General features: G+C 40.6%; 1 protein-coding gene and 1 long non-coding RNA gene across 6 annotated transcripts in view; one reads left to right on the top strand and one right to left on the bottom strand.

Moving 5' to 3' along the window:
* LOC120500785 overlaps positions 1-12,319 on the top strand; it is a 32,586-nt gene extending 20,267 nt beyond the window's left edge. Inside the window, exon 3 of the long non-coding RNA XR_005627171.1 lies at positions 11,958-12,319. This is a non-coding gene — a long non-coding RNA (uncharacterized LOC120500785). The remainder of the gene's footprint in view (positions 1-11,957) is intronic.
* The window catches only part of DLGAP1 (DLG associated protein 1), a 252,400-nt gene that overhangs the window by 44,673 nt on the left and 193,938 nt on the right, over positions 1-13,789 (bottom strand). The window lies entirely within an intron of this gene.

Below are 13,789 nucleotides of genomic sequence, written 5' to 3'. Positions count from 1 at the left end.
AGACATGTTGTCAAAAGAAAAATTGGGTTAAAAAGGCTATATTTCACATTTTTTAGACTGCTGTGTGCCACTTGGTCAAGAACTGAGCTTCCCATGACCTTCCACAGCTTGCCATGTGTGAAATACATCCTACGTGACAATTTTAACATCAGTTGCATCAGTAACACATGTTCCTGACTGCACAGCGCTTTTTTGCACTATGCCAGATGAGGCAGAGGCTAGATGAATTGTTACTGTGCACATGCAGTTTTCTAATAAAAGCAATATGGCATTATTTTCCTTGGAAGCATGTTTGGAAAATCTTACCCCACGTTGTTTAACGCGCGTCAGGGTGACAGGTGGGCGAGGCAGAGGAGCCCACAAGGACAATAAATACCTGTGTGCTTGTACCTGCCTGAACACATAAATACAGCCACCCATGCATACACATTCGTCTTCAATTCTGCCTCTGAGTTTTGCTTTTCTTCTCATCTGGCATGATACAACAAATTTCAAGGCATACTTCTCTCCCAAACTTGGAATTGTATCTTTGGAGCTTTTTTATGGGATGCGCCTTTTGGGTAGCATTCACAGCTTCCTCAGCATATGACACTGGGAGGAATTAGTTGGTCTATCCACAGTTTTCATGTTAAGTCCCAAAGTATCTTGTAACACTGACTATGCAGACTCAAACCCCAACACTAATAAAAACACATAGAACTTGCAGTAATAAAATGACGAAAACATCAAAACTAACATGCTATGGGAAGTGAGCAGAAGAGCTTCAAAGGCTTGGCCAGTTACCCAGGCCTTTCTAGGTGAGGATGGATCTGCCCAGGTGATCCTTTCTGACAGGTAAACGAGGTAAACACCACAGGTTAAAGAGGTGACTGTCCCCAGCATGAACCATTTTGGATCCAAATGCAACTTAGTTCCCTGCCAGTTCTTCACTTCACAGAACAGCATATGGAGATATACTCAGAAATGTTTTTTCTTGAAAAAGTTTTCTTCAGCTTTAAGGTAAGTGTACGTGCATGTGCATCTATTTTTATAAAGGTATTACTGGGACAAGGTGCTATAGTTAATAGCACCAGATGTCCTACAGCTTTTTGTCAAAGACAAAAACCCTGCAGCTCAGTTGCTCACTATGGGCTAAAAAAATATTCTGCTTATGAGCAAAATAATGCACGTTATTTCACTGCTCAGTCTAACACCAGCCCTATAATTACTGGGTTCTCAACTATCTTCCACATTCCCCTTGAGCTATGAATTACAAGTTTTCAGCATATTGGATACTAATACAGTGGCATGATTAGATTACCATTTCCACAGGTTGCCAAAGCAGAAGAATAGCTCATCTAAGTATGAATAGATTCATTTGCTTGAAGAGAATTTTCTTTACCTTTCAGACTAATAATCTGTGTCTAACACAAGGTAAAAAGAACACAAATTATTTTCAGGCTAACTTCTCTTAGAAAATAAAATGACCTTAGTTTTTACATCCCAGTGTTTGAAGGTATGCAGAGTTGGGGTTTGTCTGGCTGCTCAGAGGAAAGCTGCTTGCAGAATGCAGATGCAGACCTGTTTTCTGTTGTAAATGGAATCCATGAGTCACTAAGGAGGCTACAGGATAATGGAAAGTAGCCATTTTCTGTTCATTTTAGTGCACAGCCTTGGAGGGGAGAAACACAGAAATCCATGTAATTTTTGATGTGCTGTTGAATAGAATATAAAGACTATAAATATTTTATTAGTCCGTTATGAGTTAAAAAGGTATTTTGTACAAAGTAGGTATTTCCCTTTGGAATTCATGAAAACATAACAGCTTTGAACTTGAAATAAGGACCAACATTTGAAGATATTTGTTATTTGTAGACTATTTGTTAAGTAAAAATTTAATTGTATGTTCAGAAACACTCAGACCACCAGCATGCCAGGAACTCCTGTTCCAGTGCCACCAAGCAGCTGTAACCCAGCCTAAGGGGCAGCACCTATCCCAGCCCTCTCATGCTGCCAGAACTGCAGGTGAAACAAGTAGGTGAGTCCACTCTACTGTCCATTCAAATAAATAGGTAAAAGATCACATGCAGCAAGTTTGTTTTTTTGTGGAAGCTGACACACCGCAAGTGGCAGCTTCAGTGACTCACGAGCTCCACTCACCCACTGTTTATGGGATCCTGATTTTGCTAAAATTCCTTCACATCCTTGCCCTGCCCCATGGGATAAAGCACACAGACACGCACGGTGCCTTCCCAGCTGTTCACATCTTACAAAAGGTTTTTGGTGGATGCAAAACACCAGAGAAATCAGTGAAAACTCACAGAAACTTCCATCAGCGAGCAGCCTTTGTGAGCCATCCCTTGTGTTTGCAAATGAAATTCCTGCCACACATTTGTGGCCAGCTTGGCACTCTTCTTGCCTGTGTTTTAACTCTCTGGTTTATAATTTTATTATTTTAATATGGTCTCCAGACCATGTACAGACCACCATCGCCTTATGATATTTCTCTGCAGTGATTACATTAAAATCCTGTTAAAAAGGTAAACCTAAACAACTTTGGAGATGCTCAAGGAGAGCCACAGATTTCTTCTTGACATGCATCATTATGTAGTTAAAGAACATTCCATGAAACACAAGGATATTTATTATTCAACAGTTTACACTCTGTTACAGCTTAAACTTGTCTGGAAATAAAAGGACAGCATTATTTAATTAATGACGATTTTCAGATTACATCCAGAGAGAGAATAGCTGCCTTTTCAGTTTTTGTTATCCCAGATGTGGCCCTGTGAGCACTGCTCACAGAAATACTACTCCCTTCTCTCTTGCTCACACATAGACATAGATGTCATTCTCCTGACTTTGTCCTGACTGTTCCTAGACAGTTTTCCATTCTAACAAGAATCTAGGCAAACAAAACGATGCTTCCGGTAGGAAAAGAAGCCCTTTACCTCGTAGTGTCCACAACTCTCTGTCTGTAGGACAAACATTCACTGTGTTTTCTGCTGTGGTCTCTCTCCAAGCCCCTTCCCCATCCCAGGCTCACATTGCAGCCTTGCAGATGCTCTTTCTGAGCCTCACTGCCCTCCCAAAACAGATGAATTCCTCCTTTCCTACAGAATCTCAGGACACCATATTTTTGCTTTGGAATTCAGTTTGATCACTGGCCTCTTGGGCCTCTGTTGTTTTGCTTTCTATAACAACACAGTACATGTCACCCTCATTGTCCAGTAGGATAAAGTCCCTGTCTAAGTGCCTATTTAATGCACAGAGTATGCACAAAATGCCTGAAGTTTTCCAACATGCTGTTTATGTCCTGTTGCAGTACTGTCTGCAAATCCCAGTTATAACTTAGCTTCTGTGTACTGAGCAGTTTCAGTCTGGATAATTTCAGTTCCTTGCTGCAAAAGGAAATCCGAAACAAATACAAAGCATACTCACACTCCACTTAGCAAATATATCCAGAAAACAAAAAGAGGAAAAATCTGGGAGAATCTGTGTAAATGCCTATAAATACCTGGAAACCACAGGCACTCTGTCAAGTAACTTATCCCACCCTCCTTATAAGAGGTATATTTGAAGGGGATGAACTACCCTTTGGCAATGTCAGCCTCCCTCCCTTCATTGAACATCAAGCCCAGATGACTAATTTTGGATGGCCAATTAGGCAAGAGGAATCCCAATGCTAAACAACTTTAGCATGTTGCTGCACAAAGTTTCCCCTGTTTATATTTAGTCTCTTTTATCCATTTTTGTGGAGCTCTGAGATGAAAATCTGGAGACAAAAAGATATTATTCTCCCCTCAGAGCTTATCTGTCTCAGATGCACTGTTTGTCTATGCATAGAAGAGCTCTTCTTTGCTGTTTGTGTAGTGCTCTGCAGTGGAAATCAGCAGTTTGTAGACAGCTCTTTCTAAAATCAGGAGGACAAATGCTTGTTTCTTTTCTCTATGATTTCCTTCAAGCTAACAATAGATTGACCTTAAGGAATTGCTGTAGCACGTTGTGAATTATGTATGAAATGCAATTTTCCTGTCTGCTGTGGACATGTTTGACTGTGCTGTTTGCAGCACTCATTGTCAGAGGGTTTGCAGTGTTCTCAGTGACACAGCTAGGGCAAATGAACTCACCATAAAGAAACTGTCAATATTCAATTACAATAAAATTCTATCTCATTCCTTAAAATCCAAATTATTAAAAGCAATCAGCTTCCTATAAGTCCTATCCCACCTTCTAACATAGTTTAAAACCTTTTCCTAGAATCATGGAATTGTTAAGGTTAGAAAAGACTTCTGAGGACATCACTTCCAACCATTAACCCAGCATTGTCAAGTCCATCACTAAATCATATACCCAAATGCCACATCCACATGTCTTCTGAACACTTCCTGGGATGGTGATTCCTCCACTTCCTTGGGCAGCTTATTCCAATGCCTGACTACTCTTTAAGCTCAGAAATTTTTCATAATGTCTAGTATAAATCTCCCCTGGCACAACTTCTGGCCACTTCCTCTTGTCCTTCCCCTTATTACCTGGGAGATGAGCCTCATTATAACCTCCTTTCAGGCACTTGTAGAGGCAATAAGGTTTTCCCTCAGCCTCCTTTTCCCCAGGCTAAGCAACCCCAGCTCCCTCAGCTGCTTTTCACAAGAATTGTGCTCTAAAAGTAGGTTTTGTTCATGCAAGCATTCAACAAAACCTTATAGTGAAGTGCAGTGTTAAGTAAACAGAATGTCAAAGAGTAGAATAGAATAGAATAGAATAGAATAGAATAGAATAGAATAGAATAGAATAGAATATTTTGATTGGAAAGGTCCTGAAACAATCACCTAGTCCACCTGCCTTTCTGCTTCAGGGCTGAGAAGAAGTTAAAGCAAATCATTAAGGGCATTGCCCAAATGCCTCTTAAATGCTGACAGGGATGGGGTATCAACCACCTTCCTAGGATGCCTGGTAAAAAACCAAACCTCAGTCAAAGGAGATTCAAAAGCATGGACAGATGCCTCACTAGCAAGCCTAGAGTCAAGTAGTCAACAATGATTATAACCTACCTATTACTTTTTCCAGCAAAACTCGTTTCAGTAAAAGTCTCCTAGATTGCATCAAATGAATTATATCAGATCATAGGTCCCATAAAGACAAAATCTAGTTTTCATGAGTAGTCTGGTTCTCTGGTCAGCATGTTCCTTGTGCCCTCCAATTTGATCATCAGAGATTGTCTGTGAGGTTTATGCATGTGACTATTCTCAGGGACTAAGGCAAATCAGAAAGAATCAGCTGCTTTCTCAGTGGGAACACGTATTTTTACAAAATCTAATCAGAATATTTCTCCATAGTTGGGTTATTAAGAAGGTGGAACAGAAGCACATTTTTAAAGCAGTAATAATTTTTCCTTCCTTTTGTTACATTCACGTTTAAAGTGTGTAATCAGTGTTTCTTCCCCCTTATCCTACTTTTATTATCATCCTAGGAAAAAAAAAGGCCAGTGTAACAATGTAAAATAAATGGAACCACTTATTAACAATATACAAAAGCTACAGAAGAGGGCTGAATTACTGAAGCTATTGTGAGGAAATTTCAGCCAGGTGTTTTTCCTCTCCTCTCACGCAAACCTCATTAACAATGTCCAGTCGGTACACCAGGAATTCAGGCTTTGGTCCTGGATATGTAATGGGTTAGGAGTCTAGCAGGAGCCTCTGGCAACATGAGAACAGCATCCTGTCTCACTTCTGCTTTTCTGACACTGAAATTCTTTTGGGGGAGCACCATCTACACCCACTCTTGAGCCAGTGACAGAAGCAGAGGCATGAAATGTACACAAGCCACCTTTAACTGAGGAGCGCGTGAGTAAATCAGGCGAGCGCTCAAGTACAGCAAGGAGGTTTGCGTCAATGGTTCATTCTGCTGATGCAAGGGTTGTCCTGTAAATTGCACCCAAAAGCAAGCAGAGCTGGCTTGGAATGTTTACTTCTGAAAATGAATAATGAAACGGATTATTAAAATGCACCAAATCCTGAGTTCCTTGTGGGCATGTGTAATTTGTAATTGCAGAAACTGCAGGAGCCTTCTTTTTTCCTGCTCTCAAGTAATTAAGAGTGAAACTGTTCAGCCATTCGCATGCAATGAATTCGCTCTTCCCTCACTTACACTGCTATGTCCTGTTATACATTACACATCCAAGGATTACATATTTTATACACTTTTGATCTTGTGGTGGAAATAAATTTTACAAGCCAGCCAAACTTCTCTTAACCACGTATACATCTGCTGTCTTCCTGGAGCTTGCTGACAGTTAATTCCCTTCACATCTCCTGTAGCTGCACAAGAGGTACTGTTCCCAGTGCCCTTGCAAGGTTACAGCCAGCTCCCACCCCACATGACTAAATCAAAGCATTCCAAAAAACCAAAGGGACAGTCAAGTCTCTGGAATTTCAAAGCAAACATTTTCTGTATGTCTGGTGCTTCAACTCCTGCCAAGTCATTTCTCCTAGTAATCATGTGCTGTGTTTAGCACACCAGCCCAGCTTCTGACTCCCTTTTCACTGACAGAGCAGAGGCTTTGATTGTGGCCTGACATACACCTGGATAAATCCACCAAGGTCAACAGAACTAGACAGGTATAAACTGAAAAGAAATAGATCCAGACATGTGACTGTGTACACGTATATAGTGTAGTAAGAACACACCATGATTTTTCCAGCACATCCATAGCCCCACAGACCAGCCATGAGCAGGTGCTTTTCTGGGAATGTTGGGGGGGGGTCACTGTGGCAGGACACAAAGCAGCTTGACAACATAACACACTGTTGTCCCTCTGAGGACCACTCAATGTTGCCCTGTACGTAGAGTGATGTCATATGGGACTGCGACACTGCAAGGCAGAGCTGCCAGCTCTGTGCCCCTTCACAGACTCAGGACCATGTGGCTGCCATCAGAAGGTCAGATCTGATACTGCAAGGGTTAAACTAGCAAGTCCAGACACAACACTGGGCTTCACTGACCACAACACCTAAGGACTGGTATAATTTCCCAGTTTAACTCCTACAAGAAAGAGCAGCTCTCCCTCCCTCTCTCTCTCACACACACATGCTGGTCCCTCAGACTCTTTCCCTTCTGTCTTTACTCATTCATGCCCACTCTAAGTTTCTTTAAACTGCAATTGGTTAAGGTCCCCAGGTCTGAGGGAACCCCTTGTCAGGGTGAAAATCTCTCCTATGTGATGAAACAGAGAGTAGCTAAATTGCCGAAGAATTGAGTAGAGATATGGTTCTTTCTTTAGCAGAATCCCCTCTTACCAGCAACTCTATTTAAGGAAATACACAATACATAAGCTTAACACAATACATATGCTTACACACTCGTGCTTCTGTATTTTATTTCCTGCCAAATAAAATGCTGTAATTCTGAATATTGTGATCCCTCTCTGTGTCTCATTGGAACTTTGGACCTTAGCCTGTGCACTTGCTATCCTCGACCTTGAAGATCACAAATGTGAAGGCACCATTTGAGCTAATTTCCCGCAAATTTCATTTTTTTACTCTCTCTTCATGTACACATGGTTTTTATTCATATGCAAACGTCCTGTGTCTAACAATACACAGACAGCCCTGCAGTAAATATCAAGAGGACTGCTTTGTTCCTTAAGGTTTCCAGTGTCCTCTCTCTGCCTTGAGCAATGTCCCACAATTTAATTTGCTTTAAGGAATAGCCCTCAAAATACTTTTCAGGAACTTGGTTAATCTGGTATTACTCATGCTTCTAATATTACAAGGAAGACCTTGAATGACATTTAGCTAACAGGCAATGTGTAGCTATGGACATAATTATTTCTGAGGTAAAGACCTTGAGATGAACGTGCATATGGTTTGCATTTGTTTTTTAAGAGAAGCCCCTAATGAAGCACATTCCCCATCCCACAAGGCATATTAGTCTGCAAAAATGGTGGAGATGAAGTCTTACCATTAATAATTAAATTTTTGTTGCTACCACAGTGGCGATCATTAGGCAATTACCTTTTGTCTTTGGAGCTATTTGTTCAGATAGGTTTGTAAATAGATCCTTCTTTTCATGAGTCCGATACATTAAAAATAAAAAAAGAAAAATATCAAGATATCTTCTGTTCCAGAGGATGTCAAGGACTTCTTCAAATGTAATGGCTTCTGCACGGAGCACCACTTTGTCTGGATTTTGTTCACAGTCTTCAATGTATTTATCAATAAGCAGAAAGACCCATTACTTCTACTACTTTCAAAATTAGTAAGAAGATTGCTGAGGAAGTATATAAACTCTGAATTGATACAAGGCCACCACTGTCAAATACATGAAGATACTGGGATAGTTTCTGTGCTTAATCAATTGTAGTCGGTGAGTCTTGCTCAGGGTGTGTGTCCTAAGAACCACCTGCACAGCTCAGGGTTGAGCTCAAGTGACCCAGACAAGGGAGGCAAAGCTCAGGCACAGGTGTTTTTGGGATATTCTTCATACTGCCACCAAAGGGGAAACTATGGATGGATTTAGTGGCTGTTACTGGTCAGGTGTCCTCAACAAAGGCAGCTGTTGACCTGCTGATGCTGCATCTTCCTTCAAAGGAAACATCCCTAGAAAGTCCTGTTTCCTGGGATCCCAGGCAAGCCAGGGCTCACCAGATCCCATGCAAATGCTTGGAGCACATACAGTTTAGACCCTGACCTTGTCACATACAGTTTAGACCTTGACCTTGTCTCAATGCCCTCCCACCATATCCATACCAAAATCCATGTATGAGAACTGGAAGCTTGAAGGGGTCATATACTTTTTTTTGTTACAATTTTTCTGACATCAGTAATGTGCTTGAGGTGCTCCTGCTTTTTGCTTTCTTTTCACTTGCTTCTAAAACCACTTTTTTTTTCCTAAGAAGGATGATGTTTCTGTATTTTGGATCATAGAAGGCTGTGACTGTGTCAGTGAAACTGCATTAAGAAGAAGCTTGGGTTAGAAGTGTTTGTAACCAATAATGAACATGGTCACCTCTTTTACTATTCACAAAGCTTGGAAAAAGATTTTTGGTATTTTTTTGTTATGTGCAGCATCATTCTCTAACACCTCTTATGGAACTAGGTCAGATTTTAGCACTTGTTAAGTAACTCACTTCAACTCTATCTTAGCATATTCAGTGTTGATGGTTTGTGGCTGAGCAATTTTAATCATGCCTGACTCTTACTGTTTATTTGTTAATGGAAACTTTTGTAAAGCACCTGCAAAAACAACATGAGTATCTGAGAAATGAAAAGTTCTCTTTGAACTTCCCATGAAAAATACCTGTGAAGAGTGAAGGATATTATTCAAACAGACTTTATATTACTTTTCAGACAAAAATTATATGGGGGAAGTTGGGGTTACAAGTCATATTGCCAGGTGAGAATGAAAAAAATGGTATGCTGTAGCACTTTTTCCTAAACCAAACATTATACAAGGTGGAATTCAACAGCAAAGTTAAATATAAAATAAATCCAACAGGATTACAGAAGGGCACAGTAACCCTGTCCCTGCAGTGACCCATGTAATAGCTCTGTGCTGGTGCTTGTGATGACATGTCAGCAATCCCACGTTAAATGTACTTTGAAGGCACATTAGCTTCTCCTCTTTGTGTGTCTGGAGGTTTCCTTCTCTCCTTTATGAACACATTTCAGTGTCTCCTACCCTCTTCCCCTTACCCCACATCACCTGAGAACAGCATGATGTTGTTCTCTCCTGACATGCCTCCTCAGCTGACTGCTGCAATGAGGAAGGTATTTTGAGATACCAGCTCTTTTTTTTTCCTCTTCTGTTTTTAGCAGCAATTCCTTCACAGCAGCGTGTTAGAAATAGCTGCTGTGGGGAAGGGATTTTGCAGCCATGTTTGCTTTAATGCTGGCAAACAGCTAATGCTGTCTTCCTGAGGCACGGAGGCAGAAGGGACAGACACAGTCCTAGAGCAGAGATGAGTCAGGGCACAAGGAGCAGGTCTGTGTGCCAGGTAAATGTTCTCTGGGGTGAGGGGAACAAATTTTCTTGGTGAGCTAGGGTATGGATAGGTATGGGGGGTGGGGGGAGGGAGGGCGATTTGTAACATCATATTTGACACTCATGAATTACATGTTACCAAGCATTTAATACAGGCCCTTGTAACTTGGTTTCAAGTAGCTTTTCCAGAAAATTAGTTGTAAAATTCTAGGTTTGGGAGAGCTTAGAACACCATAGTTTCTTCACAGATGTTGAGGTTAGGCAGACGGAGCCCATCTGAATGAGAAACCACAGGTTTCTTATTTTGAGTCCAAAATTAAAGCCTCCAAGTTTCAAGGCTGGCAAGGGTGAGGACAATTTTTCCATGAGAAACATAGCAGATGAAGCCTGTTTTCCCCTGGACTACTTCTTTCTCACTTCAGCCCCTTCTCTCTCTATAATCTCCACCTACCCTGTTGTTTCACCCCTTTTCAGTTTCTCCAGGTTTCTCACAGCCCACGGGAAACGTGGCTAATTACATAATTAGGATGAAGGAGCTTTATTAAAATCTATCCGTTCATGCTATGTGCAAATAATAATAATAATACTAAAAAAAGGTACATTTCTCTTGCATGTATAGCTACTTTCTCTATGCATACACTTTTCATTAACAAAAAACTTTTTCAATGCCTGCTTTTGTCTTTCTTGCTGAAAATTAACACAAAGTTATTCCTTGTACCTCTTACACTATTTCCTTTCACAATGTGCTAATATCTATGATGGGAGAAAGGTCATGGTTGTGGAGAAAACAATAACAGAAATTATCCATTATTCCTCATAACCCCATTTGTATTGCCAGTCTTAACATTTTGTTAGAAAGCTCTCAAAGCTCTGGTACTTGAATTAAATTAATATTCCTGTAATAATTCAATTGCAACTGAATTGTTTGAAACCTAAAGTATAAATAGAGAGAAATTCCTTTTTAATACCACCTTATTGTTACTGCAGATTGCAGTTGATGCTGCATACAAATGACAGTGAATAGTTTGGGATATTTTAGACCAGAGAAAACTTCATAACTGATGAACACAAGTTAAAATGTATTATTCCAGAAGTCATATATGTGATCCCAGATTTTCTGGGAGCCTCTGATGTGCAGGGAGAAATTCCTCCTTTTTGCTTTTTATTTCCCCCTTTCTCTTAATATTTCAAAATCTGAGCCTTCCAAACCACACCTCTGCTCTAAGCTAGGGAAATCAACCAGAGCAATTAGTGGGGGAAAAAATAAAGCTTACATTCCATTTTAATAATTCAAAAGAGAAAAGATCTCACACTGCGCTACTATTTTGAATTTTATGTCAGGTATCACAGAAACAAAATATATAAAAGCAAGGTTAAATGAGAAATGCACATCCTGAAAATAGTCCTGAACAATTCACTTAATATTTCAGAAAAGGGAAGCTTTGAAGCCCTCACACTATAAAGCAGGGGCCTGTACCACCCTGGTACTCCAGTTTCTCTGTTTTTAGGTCTGGAAAGCATAAAGGAGGAGTAATATTACTTTTGGGAGACTCTGTCTAGCATAGTTTGTGTGGGAGTTTTCTGAAAGTTTTCCCTGATAAATGATTTACCGGGACAGTAAAAAGATCAAGAAAGTGCTGAGCTGTCCTTTCAGACAAATTACTTTCTTCACCCACTCCTTGAAATCCTTTAAAAACTTACTGTAATGATTAATTTTCCAGAATTCTGAAAACTGTTGAAGTCCAGGGCCTGTGACTATCTCATGTCCCTCCTGGGATAAAGACACATCATGGTCTTGAATTGAATCCTGCCTGGTGCATCCACGTATTTACTCTGGGTATCCATATGTTTTACTTGTTACCTGAATTTCCCTACAGAGTCATTGGGGTTTTGGTATTTTATAATGCTGCATGTTTCACTACTAAACAAAACACAAGAGGGTGTTTTGCCCTCCTTCTTTATATTTGTTTCATCAAAATTATTTCTTTCTGTTGCAGTAAAGAGGAAACCAGACTCACAGGGAGGAAAGAAGAGGCAAGCAGGAAGATGCCAATAAAGGCAGACAAGACAGAAAATGGAGGCAGAAGGAAAAGTTTGCACATACTCAAGGGGTTCCACTGCTTTTCTGTGATACTAATGCCTCACTAGACCCATAAGGATTTTTGAAATACACAAAATAAAGAAACCGTGATAGGAGAAGAACAATTAAGGACAAAAATGAGAAAAAAATTACAGGAATAATTCTGCCTCATTAGAGGTATGATAATAAACAATGATATGTATTTCTGGTGATAATGATCCTGAAGTTCACTCTCTCCACTTATTCCAACTCTCCCCACAATACCACTACTGTCTAATATGGCATATTTATGCAAAAGATGAGTTAGAAAATAAGATTCCATTTAAAAAGCATTAGGTATAATAAGGAAAGATATGGAAAATAACCTTTTATGCTTCTGCACCTGTCACTTCCAATGGTTTCCCCCACCCACCCATAAAAATTTGACAAGCATTACGAAGTCTCACATTCTCTTGATTTTACTGAAGGAGAAACTGAGGCAAAGAAAAACTTGTCTACAAAGCTTCTGGGCTAGGCACTCCAATTGTCTGTGTGCCATTACCTCTTGTGACTGGGAGATTTAAATAGGAATACAGATTTCAGCCTGCAGTCACATGCATTAACTGTTTCTGATGCTCCTATATAGAATATTATTAATTACTGGCAATTTGTAGCAGGCAAACCCATATGAGGGTGTTATTAGCAGTGTGTGAACACAGGGAGAAGAGCTCCCCAGAGGAGCTCCCAAACACTCACAGTTTTAATAGCCATTAGAAGCTCACATTGGGAACAAAGATCTTTTAAGACATTGCTCCCATACCAATCTTGATGACGGCAGATAATTAATCAGCAAACCCAAGCTCGGAGACTGCTTACTGAGCAAGGAAAACCTCATATCCACAGTGCAGGCTGGAGTGCCTCACAGTGCTTATAAAAACAACTACAAAAATATTTTCAAGACCTTTAGCAGACTCGTGCAGGACAGTTTATTCACCCAGCACTACTGGGTTGATCAACTCTCAAAAATGGGGAGGGGAAAAGGTGCTGGTGATGCAGACACTGCCAGCGGGGCACTCAAGGGTCAGGCTTTCATCCCCTATTTAGCTGTAATTTGGTATGTAAGGGCTGCATGAGCCTTTGAAGCTCAGTGCTGCTGTTTTTAAAGGCTCCCATCAGCCAGCCCAAAGTGCAACTGAAGCAGAAACAGCAGTGTAATAGCAGACACAGTGTTCTTCTTGCAGAGTCTGCAGTTCTCTGACATGTCTGCTTGACTCTCCTTTCATGGCAGACAAACTTCCCATCAGGAACCAGTTAACAGGGACAGCCAGGAGCACCACTGACAAGCAGCAGCTTTGGAGGAAGGCAGTCGTGTATTTAAAAAGGAAAAACCACCACGAAGAAGCCCACAAAAAAACCACATTATTTATTTTTCTGGGAGGTGAGTGGGAAGGGTTTCAAAGCATGGCTGTTATGCTCTTTTGGCACAAAAAGTACTTTTCCAAATTCAAATCTTCCATCAGGCTGGCTTGGAAAATGGCATGTGGTTTAGAACCATGGCTTGCTCCTTTCAGCTTTGCCTCATCTTCCAGGTTAAAGTCTCAGCTGGGAGCATATCTGGGGGAAGGGAGTAGCATGTAAGAATCAGAGTATTCCCAGTGCGTTTCCACTGGCTGGCCCTGAGATCTGCAGGTAGTAAACACAAGCACTTTCCATAAAAGGACCTTACTTGGCAGATACTCAGGGGGGGAAAAAGGGACTATTGCTGAGGTG

Source organism: Passer montanus, unplaced genomic scaffold, assembly GCF_014805655.1.
Source record: "Passer montanus isolate IOZ18808 unplaced genomic scaffold, ASM1480565v1 scaffold19, whole genome shotgun sequence".
In the NCBI taxonomy this organism is placed as follows: Eukaryota; Metazoa; Chordata; class Aves; order Passeriformes; family Passeridae; genus Passer; species Passer montanus.
The sequence above is the reverse complement of the archived record's forward strand: the minus strand, read 5'-3'. Positions and strand labels throughout refer to the sequence as shown.